Here is a 14,046-nt window from a genome sequence, read left to right on the forward strand (position 1 = left end):
CAAGGTATCAATCCAGTAGGAGGCTACGCGCGAGTCCCTCGTACCTGCACAAAACAAATAAATCCTCAAAACCGACGCGAATAGGGGTTGTCAATCCCTACACGACCACTTACGAGAGTGAGATCTGATAGATATGATAAAGATAATATTTTTGGTATTTTTGTGATAAAGATAAGTAAAATAAAGTCAAAGGAAAGAGCAAAGGAAATAACTAAGTAGTAGGATATTAATATGATAAAGATAGACCTGGGGGTCATAGGTTTCACTAGTGGCTTCTCTCGAGAGCATAAGTATTCTACGGTGGGTGAACAAATTATTGTTGAGCAATTGACAGAATTGAGCATAGTTATGAGAATATCTAGGTATGATCATGTATATAGGCATCACATCCGAGACAAGTAGACCGACTCCTGCCTGCATCTACTACTATTACTCCACTCATCGACCGGTATCCAGCATGCATCTAGAGTATTAAGTTAAAAACAGAGTAACGCCTTAAGCAAGATGACATGATGTAGAGGGATAAACTCATGCAATATGATGAAAACCCCATCTTGTTATCCTCGATGGCAACAATACAATATGTGCCTTGCTGCCCCTACTGTCACTGGGAAAGGACACCGCAAGATTGAACCCAAAGCTAAGCACTTCTCCCATTGCAAGAAATGTCAATCTAGTAGGCCAAACCAAATTGATAATACGAAGAGACTTGCAAAGATAACCAATCATACATAAAAGAATTCAGAGAAGATTCAAATATTATTCATAGATAGACTTGATCATAAACCCACAATTCATCGGTCTCAACAAACACACCGCAAAAAGAAGATTACATCGAATAGTTCTCCACAAGAGAGGGGGAGAACATTGTATTGAGATCCAAAAAGAGAGAAGAAGCCATCTAGCTAATAACTATGGACCCGTAGGTCTGAAGTAAACTACTCACACTTCATCGGAGAGGCTTTGGTGATGATGTAGAAGCCCTCTGTGATCGATGTCCCCTGCGGCGGAGCTCCGGAACAGGCCCCAAGATGGGATCTCGTGGATACAGAAAGTTGCGGCGGTGGAATTAGGGGTTTGGCTCCGTATCTGATCGTTTGGGGGTACGTAGGTATATATAGGAGGAAGGAGTACGTCGCTGGAGCAACAGGGGGCCCACGAGGGTGGAGGGCGCGCCTGGGGGGGGGGGGTAGGCGCGCCCCCCTACCTCGTGGCCTCCTCTTTTGTGTCCTGGCGTAGGGTCCAAGTCTCGCAGGTCTTGTTTGTTGAGAAAATCATGTTCCAGAAGGTTTCATTCCGTTTGGACTCCGTTTGATATTCCTTTTCTTCGAAACCCTAAAACAGGCAAAAAAACAGCAATTCTGGGCTGGGCCTCCGGTTAATAGGTTAGTCCCAAAAATAATATAAAAGTGGATAATAAAGCCCAATAATGTCCAAAACAGTAGATAAGATAGCATGGAGCAATCAAAAATTATAGATACGTTGGAGACGTATCACGGCCTGCCCTGGCCGGCCCCTCTCTCTCTCCACTAGGGCCCAACAAGGCCCATTAACCCCCGGGGGGGTTCCGATAACCCCTCCGGCACTCCGGTAAAATCCCGATTTCACCCAGAACTCTTCCGATGTCCAAATGTAGGCTTCCAATATATCAATCTTTATGTGTCGACCATTTCAAGACTCCTCGTCATGTCCGTGGTCATATCCGGGACTCCGAACTACCTTCGGTACATCAAACCATATAAACTCATAATATCGCACAGAACTTTAAGCGTGCGGACCCTACGGGTTCGAGAACTATGTAGACATGACCGAGACATGTCTCCGGTCAATAACCAATAGCGGAACCTGGATGCTCATATTGGTTCCTACATATTCTACGAAAATCTTTATCGGTCAAACCGCATAACAACATAAGTTGTTCCTTTTGTCATCGGTATGTTACTTGCTCAAGATTCGATCGTCGGTATCTCAATACCTAGCTCAATCTCGTTACCGGCAAGTCACTTTACTCGTTCTGTAATGCATCATTCCGCAACTAACTCATTAGTCACATTGCTTGCAAGGCTTATAGTGATGTGCATTACCGAGAGGGCCCAGAGATACGTCTCCGATAATCGGAGTGACAAATCCTATTCTTGATCTATGCCAACTCCACGAACACCATCGGAGACACCTGTAGAGCACCTTTATAATCACCCAGTTACGTTGTGACGTTTGGTAGCACACAAAGTGTTCCTCCGGTATTCGGGAGTTGTACAATCTCATAGTCATAGGAACATGTATAAGTCATGAAGAAAGCAATAGCAGTAAACTAAACGATCAAGTGTTAAGTTAACAGAATGGGTAAAGTCAATCACATCATTCACCTAATGATGTGATCCCGTTAATCAAATGACAACTCATGTCTATGGTTAGGAAACTCAACCATCTTTGATCAATGAGCTAGTCTAGTAGAGGCATACTAGCGACATTATGTTTGTTTATGTATTCACACATGTATTATGTTTCCGGTTAATACAATTCTAGCATGAATAATAAAAATTTATCATGATATGAGGAAATAAATAATAACTTTATTATTGCCTCTAGGGCTTATTTCCTTCAGTCTCCCACTTGCACTAGAGTCAATAATCTAGATTACACAGTAATGATTCTAACACCCATGGAGTCTTGGTGCTGATCATGTTTTGCTCGTGGAAGAGGCTTAGTCAACGGGTCTGCAACGTTCAGATCCGTATGTATCTTGCAAATCTCTATGTCTCCCACCTGGACTTGATCCCGGATGGAATTGAAGCGTCTCTTGGTGTGCTTGGTTCTTTTGTGAAATCTGGATTCCTTTGCCAAGGCAATTGCACCAGTATTGTCACAAAAGGTTTTCATTGGTCCCGATGCACTAGGTATGACACCTAGGTCGGATATGAACTCCTTCATCCAGACTCCTTCATTTGCTGCTTCCGAATCAGCTATGTACTCAGCTTCACACGTAGATCCCGCCACGACGCTTTGTTTAGAACTGCACTAACTAACAGCTCCACCATTCAATGTAAACATGTATCTGGTTTGCGATTTAGAATCGTCCGGATCAGTGTCAAAGCTCGCATCGACGTAACCATTTACGATGAGCTCTTTGTCACCTCCATAAACGAGAAACATATCCTTAGTCCTTTTCAGGTATTTCACGATGTTCTTGACCGCTGTCCAGTGATCCACTCCTGGATTACTTTGGTACCTCCCTGCTAAACTTATAGCAATGCATACATCAGGTCTGGTACACATTATTGCATACATGATAGAGCCTATGGCTAAAGCATAGGGAACATTTTTCATTTTCTCTCTATCTTCTGCAGTGGTCGGGCATTGAGTCTGACTCAACTTCACACCTTGTAACACAGGCAAGAATCCTTCCTTTACTTGATCCATTTTGAACTTCTTCAAAACTTTATCAAGGTATGTGCTTTGTGAAAGTCCAATTGAGCGTCTTGATCTATCTCTATAGATCTTGATGCCCAATATATAAGCAGCTTCACCGAGGTCTTTCATTGAAAAACTCTTATTCAAGTATCCTTTTATGCTATCCAGAAATTATATATCATTTCCAATCAGCAATATGTCATCCACATATAATATTAAAAATGCTGTAGAGCTCCCACTCACTTTCTTGTAAATACAGGCTTCTCCAAAAGTCTGCATAAAACCATATGCTTTGATCACACTATCAAAACATTTATTCCAACTCCGAGAGGCTTGCACCATTCCATAAATGGATCACTGGAGCTTGCACACTTTGTTAGCTCCCTTTGGATCGACAAAACCTTCTGGTTGCATCATATACAACTCTTCTTCCAGAAATCCATTCAGGAATGCAGTTTTGACATCCATTTGCCAAATTTCATAATCATAAAGGCAATTGCTAACATGATTCGGACAGACTTAAGCATCGCTACGGGTGAGAAAGTCTCATCGTAGTCAACTCCTTGAACTTGTCGAAAACCTTTCGCAACAAGTCGAGCTTTGTAGACAATAACATTACCGTCAGCGTCAGTCTTCTTCTTGAAGATCCATTTATTCTCTATGGCTTGCCGATCATCGGGCAAGTTAACCAAAGTCCATACTTTGTTCTCATACATGGATCCCATCTCAAATTTCATGGCCTCAAGCCATTTTGCGGAATCTGGGCTCACCGTCGCTTCTTCATAGTTCGTAGGTTCGCCTTGGTCAAGTAACATGACCTCCAGAATAGGATTACCGTACCACTCTTGTGCGGATCTTACTCTGGTTGACCTACGAGGTTTAGCAGTAACTTGATCTGAATATTCATGATAAACATCATTAACTTCCTCACTAATTGTTGTAGGTGTCACAGAAACCGGTTTCTGTGATGAACTACTTTCCAATAAGGGAGCAGGTACAATTACCTCATCAAGTTCTACTTTCCTCCCACTCACTTCTTTCGAGAGAAACTCCTTCTCTAGAAAGGATCCATTCTTAGCAACGAATGTCTTGCCTTAGGATCTGTGATAGAAGGTGTACCCAATAGTCTCCTTTGGGTATCCTATGAAGACACATTTCTCCGATTTGGGTTCGAGCTTATCAGGTTGAAGTTTTTTCACATAAGCATCTCAACCCCAAACTTTAAGAAAGGACAACTTTGGTTTCTTGCCAAACCACAATTCATAAGGCATTGTCTCAACGGATTTAGATGGTGCCCTATTTAATGTGAATGCAGCCGTCTCTAAAGCATAACCCCAAAACGATAGCGGTAAATCAGTAAGAGACATCATAGATCGCACCATATCTAGTAGAGTACGATTACGACGTTCGGACACACCATTACGCTGTGGTGTTTCGGGTGGCGTGAGTTGCGAAACTATTCTGCATTGTTTCAAATGTAGACCAAACTCGTAACTCAAATATTCTCCTCCACGATCAGATCGTAGAAACTTTATTTTCTTGTTACGATGATTTTCCACTTCACTCTGAAATTCTTTGAACTTTTCAAATGTTTCAGACTTATGTTTCATTAAGTAGATATACCCATATCTGCTCAAATCATCTGTGAAGGTGAGAAAATAACGATACCCGCCGCGAGCCTCAATATTCATCGGACCACATACATCAGTATGTATGATTTCCAACAAATCTGTTGCTCGCTCCATTGTTCCGGAGAACGGCGTTTTAGTCATCTTGCCCATGAGGCATGGTTTGCAAGTACCAAGTGATTCATAATCAAGTGATTCCAGAAGTCCATTAGTATGGAGTTTCTTCATGCGCTTTACACCAATATGACCCAAACGGCAGTGCCACAAATAAGTTGCACTATCATTATCAACTTTGCATCTTTTGGCTTCAACATTATGAATATGTGTATCACTACTATCGAGATTCATCACAAATAGACCACTCTTCAAGGGTGCATGACCATAAAAGATATTACTCATATAAATAGAACAACCATTATTCTCAGATTTAAATGAATAACCGTCTTGCATCAAACAATGTCCAGATATAATGTTCATGCTTAACGCTGGCACCAAATAACAATTATTCAGGTCTAAAACTAACCCCGAAGGTAGATGTAGAGGTAGCGTGCCGACGGCGATTACATCGACTTTGGAACCATTTCCCACGCGCGTCGCCACCCCGTTCTTAGCCAGTCTTCGCTTAATCCGTAGTCCCTATTTCGAGTTGCAAATATTAGCAACAGAACCAGTATCAAATACCCAGGTGCTACTGTGAGCTCTAGTAAGGTACACATCAATAACATGTATATCACATATACCTTTGTTCATCTTGCCATCCTTCTTATCCGCCAAATACTTGGGGCAGTTCCGCTTCCAGTGACCGGTCTGTTTGCAGTAGAAGCACTCAGTCTCAGGCTTAGGTCCAAACTTGGGTTTCTTCTCCTGAGCAGCAACTTGTTTGTTGTTCTTTTTGAAGTTCCCCTTCTTCTTCCCTTTACCATTTTTCTTGAAACTGGTGGTCTTGTTGACCATCAATACTTGATGCTCCTTCTTGATTTCTACCTCCGCCGCCTTTAGCATTGCGAAGAGCTCGGGAATTGTCTTATTCATCCCTTGCATATTATAGTTCATCACGAAGCTCTTGTAGCTTGGTGGCAGTGATTGAAGAACTCTGTCAATGACACTATCAACAGGAAGATTAACTCCCAATTGAGTCAAGTGGTTATGATACCCAGACATTCTGAGTATATGTTCACTGACAGAACTATTCTCCTCCATCTTGCAGCTGTAGAACTTATTGGAGACTTCATATCTCTCAATCCGGGCATTTGCTTGAAATATTAACTTCAACTCCTGGAACATCTCATATGCTCCATGATGTTCAAAACGTCATTGAAGTCCCGGTTCTAAGCCGTAAAGCATGGCACACTGAACTATCGAGTAGTCATCAGCTTTACTCTACCAGATGTCCTTAACGTCATCAGCAGCATCCGCAGCAGGCCTGGCACCTAGAGGTGCTTCCAGGACATAACTCTTATGTGCAGCAATGAGGATAATCCTCAAGTTGCGGACCCAGTCCGTGTAATTGCTACCATCATCTTTCAACTTTGCTTTCTCAAGGAACGCATTAAAATTTAACGGAACAACAGTACGGGCCATCTATCTACAATAACATAGACAAGCAAAATACTATCAGCTACTAAGTTCATGATAAATTTAAGTTCAATTAATCATATTACTTTAAGAACTCCCACTTAGATAGATATCCCTCTAATCATCTAAGTGATCACGTGATCCATATCAACTAAACCATAACCGATAATCACGTGTGATGGAGTAGTTTTCAATGGTGAACATCACTATGTTGATCATATCTACTATATGATTCATGCTCGAACTTTCGGTCTCAGTGTTCCGAGGCCATATCTGCATATGCTAGGCTCGTCAAGTTTACCCGAGTATCCTGCGTGTGTAAAACTGTCTTACACCCGTTGTAGGTGAACATCGAGCTTATCACACCCGATCATCACATGGTGTCTCGGCACGACAAACTTTGGCAATGGTGCATTCTCAGGGAGAACACTTTTACCTTGAAATTTAGTGAGAGATTATCTTATAATGCTTCCGTCAAACAAAGCAGAATAAGATGCATAAAGGATGAACATCACATGCAATCTATATAAGTGATATGATATGGCCATCATCATCTTTTGCCTTTGATCTCCATCTCCAAAGCACCGTCATGATCACCATCATCACCGGTGCGACACCTTGATATCCATAGTAGCATCGTTGTCGTCTCGCCAACTATTGCTTCTACAACTATCGCTACCGCTTAGTGATAAAGTAAAGCAATTACAGGGTGATTGCATTGCATACAATAAAGCGACAACCATATGGCTCCTGCCAGTTGCCAATAACTCCGTTACAAAACATGATCATCTCATACAATAAATATAGCATCATGTCTTGACCATATCACATCACAAAATGCCCTATAAAAACAAGTTAGACGTCCTCTACTTTGTTGTTGCAAGTTTTACATGGCTGCTACGGGCTGAGCAAGAACCATTCTTACCTACGCATCAAAACCACAACGATAGTTCGTCAAGTTAGTGATGTTTTAACCTTCTCAAGGACCGGGCGTAGTCACACTTGGTTCAACTAAAGTTGGAGAAACTGACACCCGCCAGCCACCTATGTGCTAAGCACGTCGGTAGAGCCAGTCTCGCGTAAGCGTACGCGTAATATCGGTCTGGGCCGCTTCATCCAACAATACCGCCAAACCAAAGTATGACATGCTGGTAAGCAGTATGACTTGTATTGCCCACAACTCACTTGTGTTCTATTCGTGCATATAACATCTACGCATAAACCTGGCTCGGATGCCACTGTTGGAGAATGTGGTAATTTCAAAAAAAATCCTACGCACATGCAAGATCATGGTGATGCATAGCAACGAGAGGGGAGAGTGTTGTCCACGTACCCTCGTAGACCGTTAAGCGGAAGTATTATGACAACGCGGTTGATGTCGTCGTACGTCTTCACGATCGACCGATCCTCAGTACCGAACCTATGGCATCTCTGCGTTCAGCACACGTTCAGCTCGGTGACGTCCCGCGAACTCACGATCCAGTAGAGCTCGAGGGGGAGTTTTGTCAGCATGACGGCGTGGTGACGATGTTGATGAAGCTACCGTCGCAGGGCTTCGCCTAAGCACCGCTACGATATGACGGAGGTGGATTATGGTGGAGGGGGGCACCGCACACGGCTGGGAGAGATCAATGATCAACTTGTGTGTTCTAGGGTGCCCCCTGCCCCCGTATATAAAGGAGCAAGGGGGAGGCAGGCCGGCCCTGTAGGGTGTGCCAGGAGGAGGAGTCCTTCTCCTAGTAGGAGTAGGACTCCCCTCTTTCCGGGGGAGAAGGAGAAGGAAAGCCCCCCCCCCCCCCCCCCCCGCAATTCCTAGTCCAATTCGGACCAGAGGGGGAGGGGGCGCGCGGCCTGCCCTGGCCGGCCCCTCTCTCTCTCTCCAATAGGGCCCAACAAGGCCCATTAACCCCCGGGGGTTCCGGTAACCCCTCCGGCACTCCGGTAAAATCCCGATTTCACCCGGAACTCTTCCAATGTCCAAATGTAGGCTTCCAATATATCAATCTTTATGTCTCGACCATTTCGAGACTCCTTCTCATGTCCGTGATCATATTCGGGACTCCGAACTACCTTCGGTACATCAAAACATATAAACTCATAATACCGATCGTCACAGAACTTTAAGCGTGCGGACCCTACGGGTTCGAGAACTATGTAGACATGACCAAGACATGTATCCGGTCAATAACCAATAGCGGAACCTGGATGCTCATATTGGTTCATACATATTCTACGAAGATCTTTATCGGTCAAACCGCATAACAACATACGTTGTTCCCTTTGTCTCGTCGGTATCTCAATACCTAGCTCAATCTCGTTACCGGCAAGTCTCTTTACTCGTTCCGTAATGCATCATCCCGCAACTAACTCATTAGTCACATTGCTTGAAAGGCTTATAGTAATGTGCATTGCCGAGAGGGCCCAGAGATACCTCTCCGATAATCGGAGTGACAAATCCTATTCTTGATCTATGCCAACTCCTCGAACACCGTCGGAGACACCTGTAGAGCACCTTTATAATCACCCAGTTACATTGTGACGTTTGGTAGCACACAAAGTGTTCCTCCGGTATTCGGGAGTTGCATAATCTCATAGTCATAGGAACATGTATAAGTCATGAAGAAAGCAATAGCATTAAACTAAACGATCAAGTGCTAAGCTAACGGAATGGGTCAAGTCAATCACATCATTCTCCTAATGATGTGATCCCATTAATCAAATGACAACTCATGTCTATGGTTAGGAAACTCAACCATCTTTGATCAATGAGCTAGTCAAGCAGAGGCATACTAGTGACATTATGTTTGTTTATGTATTCACACATGTATTATGTTTCTGGTTAATACAATTCTAGCAAGAATAATAAACATTTATCATGATATGAGGAAATAAATAATAACTGTATTATTGCCTCTAGGGCATATTTCCTTCAGGGGGCGCTTGGGGGCTCCGGCAAAAGGAAACCGGGGCATGGGCCACCATTGTCAGGCAAAAAACGATTTTACCACGTCCGGATTTGCCCCGCGCGCACTACCCCTTCCTCCGTCGTGCCGATCCCGACGACACCCACCTACCCACCATCGCTAGGAAGGTCATTTTCCTGCCGAAAAAGAGAGGGTTCACCGCGTCATCTTCCATCCCACTCCTGGTCGAGCTTTCCGGCGCTCCGGCCACACAGGCGGGGATACCGACGGCTATGCGCCTACCACGCCCGCCGGGTGTTCGGCGGTTTGTCTACTCGGCGATGGACTTGGACGACGAGGAGGCGTTTGCGGCGCTGCTGGAGGAGGAAGCCAAGGCCGATGCCCAGGATGAAGAGCACCTCATGGTCCTCGCCGCTTTGGCCGACCTGTTCGCGAGCAATGCAAAGCCGCGATGAGGTGGCTCGGCATCGGGCCACCAGAGGAGCAAGCAGAGGCATCGTTCGGAGGGCTATTGCTTGCTCTACGCTGACTACTTCGCCGATGCTCCACTGCACGATGAGAAAGTATTTCGGCGTCGTTATCGGATGAGCCAAAAGCTCTTCCTCAGGATTGTGAATTCCATGACGGAGTTTGAAAACTACTTCAAGTGCAAGAAGGATTGCACCGGCACACTTGGATTCACCTCACTCCATAAGTGCACGACAACTATGAGGATGCTTGCATACGGAGCTCCCGGTGATATACTGAAGGACTATGGACACATGGTAGAGTCCACCACCATTGAGTGTTTGTAAAAGTTCTGCAGGGTAGTGGTGGCAGTGTTTGGACCACAATACTTGCGATCACCCAATGATGAAGACACTGCTCGGATCCTAGCACAGAATACAATAAGAGGATTTCCTGGGATACTTGAAAGCATAGACTGCATGCACTGGACATTGAAAAACTGTCCATTTTCTTGGCAATGGATGTACAAAGGCACCAAGGCAGCTTGCAGTGTGGTATTTGAGGCAGTGGCCACACATGACCTCTGGATTTGGGACTCCTTCTTTGGTATGCCAGGTGTTGGGGATCGTTGCAGAAATTAAAAAAATTCTACGCATCACCAAGATCAATTGATGGAGAGACTGGAAACGAGAGAGAGGGTAGTGTATCTTCATACCCTTGAAGATCGCGATGCGGAAGCGTTACAAGAACGCGGTTGGAGGAGTCGTACACGCAGCCATTCAGATCGCGGTCGATTCCGATCTAAGCACCAAACAACGGCGCCTCCGCGTTCAACACACGTGCAGCCCGATGACGTCTCCCGTGCCTTGATCCAGCAAGGAGGAGGGAGTGGTTGGGGAAGACAACTCCAGCAGCAGCACGACGGCGTGGTGGTGTTGGAGCAGCGTGGTTTCCAGCAGGGCTTCGCCAAGCACTACGAAGGATGAGGATGTAGAGAGGTAGGGCTGCGCCGAGGGAGAGAGACTCGTGTCCTTGGCAGCCCCCAAAACCCCCACTATATATAGGAGGAGGGGAGGTGGCTGCGCCCGCTCTAGGGTCCCACCCTAGGGGCTGCGGCAGCCCTAGATGGGATTGGAGGGGGCGGCCAAGAGGGGGATTGGGGGCGCGCCCTAGGGTGGGCCTTTAGGCCCATCTGCGCCTAGGGTTTCCCTCCTCTCCTCCTAGCTGCGCCTTGGGCCTTGGTGGGAGGCGCATCAGCCCACTCAGGGGCTGGTCCCTTCCCACTCTTGGCCCATGCAAACCTCCGGGGCTGGTGGCCCCTCCCGTTGGTCCCGGTACATTACCAGTGACACCAGAAATACTTCCGGTGGCCAAAACCTCACTTCCTATATATTATTCTTTACCTTCGGACCATTCCGAAACTCCTCGTGACGTCCGGGATCTTATCCGGGACTCCGAACAACATTCAGTAACCACGTACAAACTTTCCCTATAACCCTAGCGTCATCGAACCTTAAGTGTGTAGACCCTACGGGTTCGGGAGGCATGTAGACATGACTGAGACATCTCTCCGATCAATAACCAACAGCGCGATCGGGATACCCATGTTGGCTCCCACATGTTCCACGATGATCTCATCGGATGAACCATGATGTCGGGGATTCAATCAATCCCGTATACAATTCCCTTTGTCCATCGGTATGTTACTTGCCCGAGATTCGATCGTCGGTATCCCAATACCTCGTTCAATCTCGTTACCGGCAAGTCACTTTCGTTCTGTAATGCATGATCCCGGGACCAACTCCTTAGTCACATTGAGCTCATTATGATGATGCATTACCGAGTGGGCCCAGAGATACCTCTCCGTCATACGGAGTGACAAATCCCAGTCTCGATTCGTGCCAACCCAACAGACACTTTCTGAGATACCTGTAGTGCACCTTTATAGTCACCCAGTGACGTTGTGACGTTTGGTACACCGAAAGCATTCCTACGGCATCCGGGAGTTGCACAATCTCATGGTCTAAGGAAATGATACTTGACATTAGAAAAGCTTTAGCAAACGAACTACACGATCTTGTGCTATGCTTAAGATTGGGTCTTGTCCATCACATCATTCTCCTAATGATGTAATCCCGTTATCAACGACATCCAATGTCCATGGTCAAGAAACCATGACCATCTGTTGATCAACGAGCTAGTCAACTAGAGGCTAACTAGGGACATGTTGTGGTCTATGTATTCACACATGTATTACGGTCTCTGGTTAATACAATTATAGCATGAACAATAGACAATTATCATGAACAAGGAAATATAATAATAACCATTTTATTATTGCCTCTAGGGCATATTTCCAACAGTCTCCCACTTGCACTAGAGTCAATAATGTAGTTACATTGTGATGAACTGAACACCCATAGAGTTGTGATGTTGATCATGTTTTTCTCGTGGAAGAGGTTTAGTCAACGGATCTGCAACATTCAGATCCATATGCACTTTACAAATATCTATGTATCCATCCTGAATATGTTCACGAATAGAGTTGAAGCGACGCTTGATGTGCCTGGTCTTCTTGTGAAACCTGGGCTCCTTGGCAAGGGCAATAGCTCCAGTGTTGTCACAGAAGAGAGTCATTGGGCCCGATGCATTGGGAATGACTCCTAGGTCGGTGTTGAACTCCTTCATCCAGACTGCTTCCTATGCTGCCTCCGAGGCTACTATGTACTCCGCTTCACATGTAGATCCCGCCACAATGCTTTGCTTGCAACTGCACCAACTAACTGCCCCACCGTTCAAAATATACACGTATCCGGTTTGTGACTTGGAGTCATCCGGATCTGTATCAAAGCTAGCATTGATGTAACCCTTTACGACGAGCTCTTCAGCATCTCCATAAACGAGAAACATATCCTTAGTCCTTTTCAGGTACTTCAGGATATTCTTGACCGCTGTCTAGTGTTCCATGCCAGGATTACTTTGGTACCTCTCTACCAAACTTACGGCAAGGTTCACATCAGGTCTCGTACACAGCATGGCATACATAATAGACCCTATGGTTGAGGCATAGGGGATGACACTCATCTTTTGTCTATCTTCTGCCGAGGTCGGGCATTGAGCCGTGCTCAATTTCATACCTTGCAATACAGGCAAGAACCCCTTCTTGGACTGATCCATATTGAACTTCTTTAATATCTTGTCAAGGTATGTGCTTTGTGAAAGACCAATAAGGCATCTCGAACTATCTCTATAGATCTTGATGCCTAATATGTAAGCAGCTTCTCCAAGGTCCTTCATTGAAAAACACTTATTCAAGTAGGCCTTTATGCTTTCCAAAAATTCTATATCATTTCCCATCAATAGTATGTCATCCACATATAATATGGGAAATGCTACAGAGCTCCCACTCACTTTCTTGTAAACACAGGCTTCTCCATAAGTCTGTGTAAACCCAAACGCTTTGATCATCTCATCAAAGCGAATGTTACAACTCTGAGATGCTTGCACCAGCCCATAGATTGAGCGCTGGAGCTTGCATACCTTGTCAGCATTCTTAGGATCGACAAAACCTTCTGGCTGCATCATATACAATTCTTCCTTAAGGAAACCATTAAGGAATGCAGTTTTGACGTCCATTTGCCATATCTCATAATCATAGAATGCGGCAATTGCTAACATGATTCAGACGGACTTCAGCTTCGCTACGGGTGAGAAGGTCTCATCGTAGTCAACCCCTTGAACTTGTCGATAACCCTTAGCGACAAGTCGAGCCTTATAGATGGTCACGTTACCATCCGCGTCAGTCTTCTTCTTAAAGATCCATTTATTTTCTATGGCCTGCCGATCATCGAGAAAGTCTGTCAAAGTCCATACTTCATTTTCATACATGGATCCTATCTCGGATTTCATGGCTTCGAGCCATTTATTGGAATCCGGGCCCGCCGTCGCTTCTTCATAATTCCAAGGTTCACCGTTGTCTAACAACATGATTTCCAAGACAGGGTTGCCGTACCACTCTAGTGCGGAACGTGTCCTCATGGACCTATGAAGTTCAGTAGCAA

Source organism: Triticum urartu, chromosome 7A (assembly GCF_056163025.1).
Source record: "Triticum urartu cultivar PI428250 chromosome 7A, HENAU_Tu73, whole genome shotgun sequence".
In the NCBI taxonomy this organism is placed as follows: domain Eukaryota; kingdom Viridiplantae; phylum Streptophyta; class Magnoliopsida; order Poales; family Poaceae; genus Triticum; species Triticum urartu.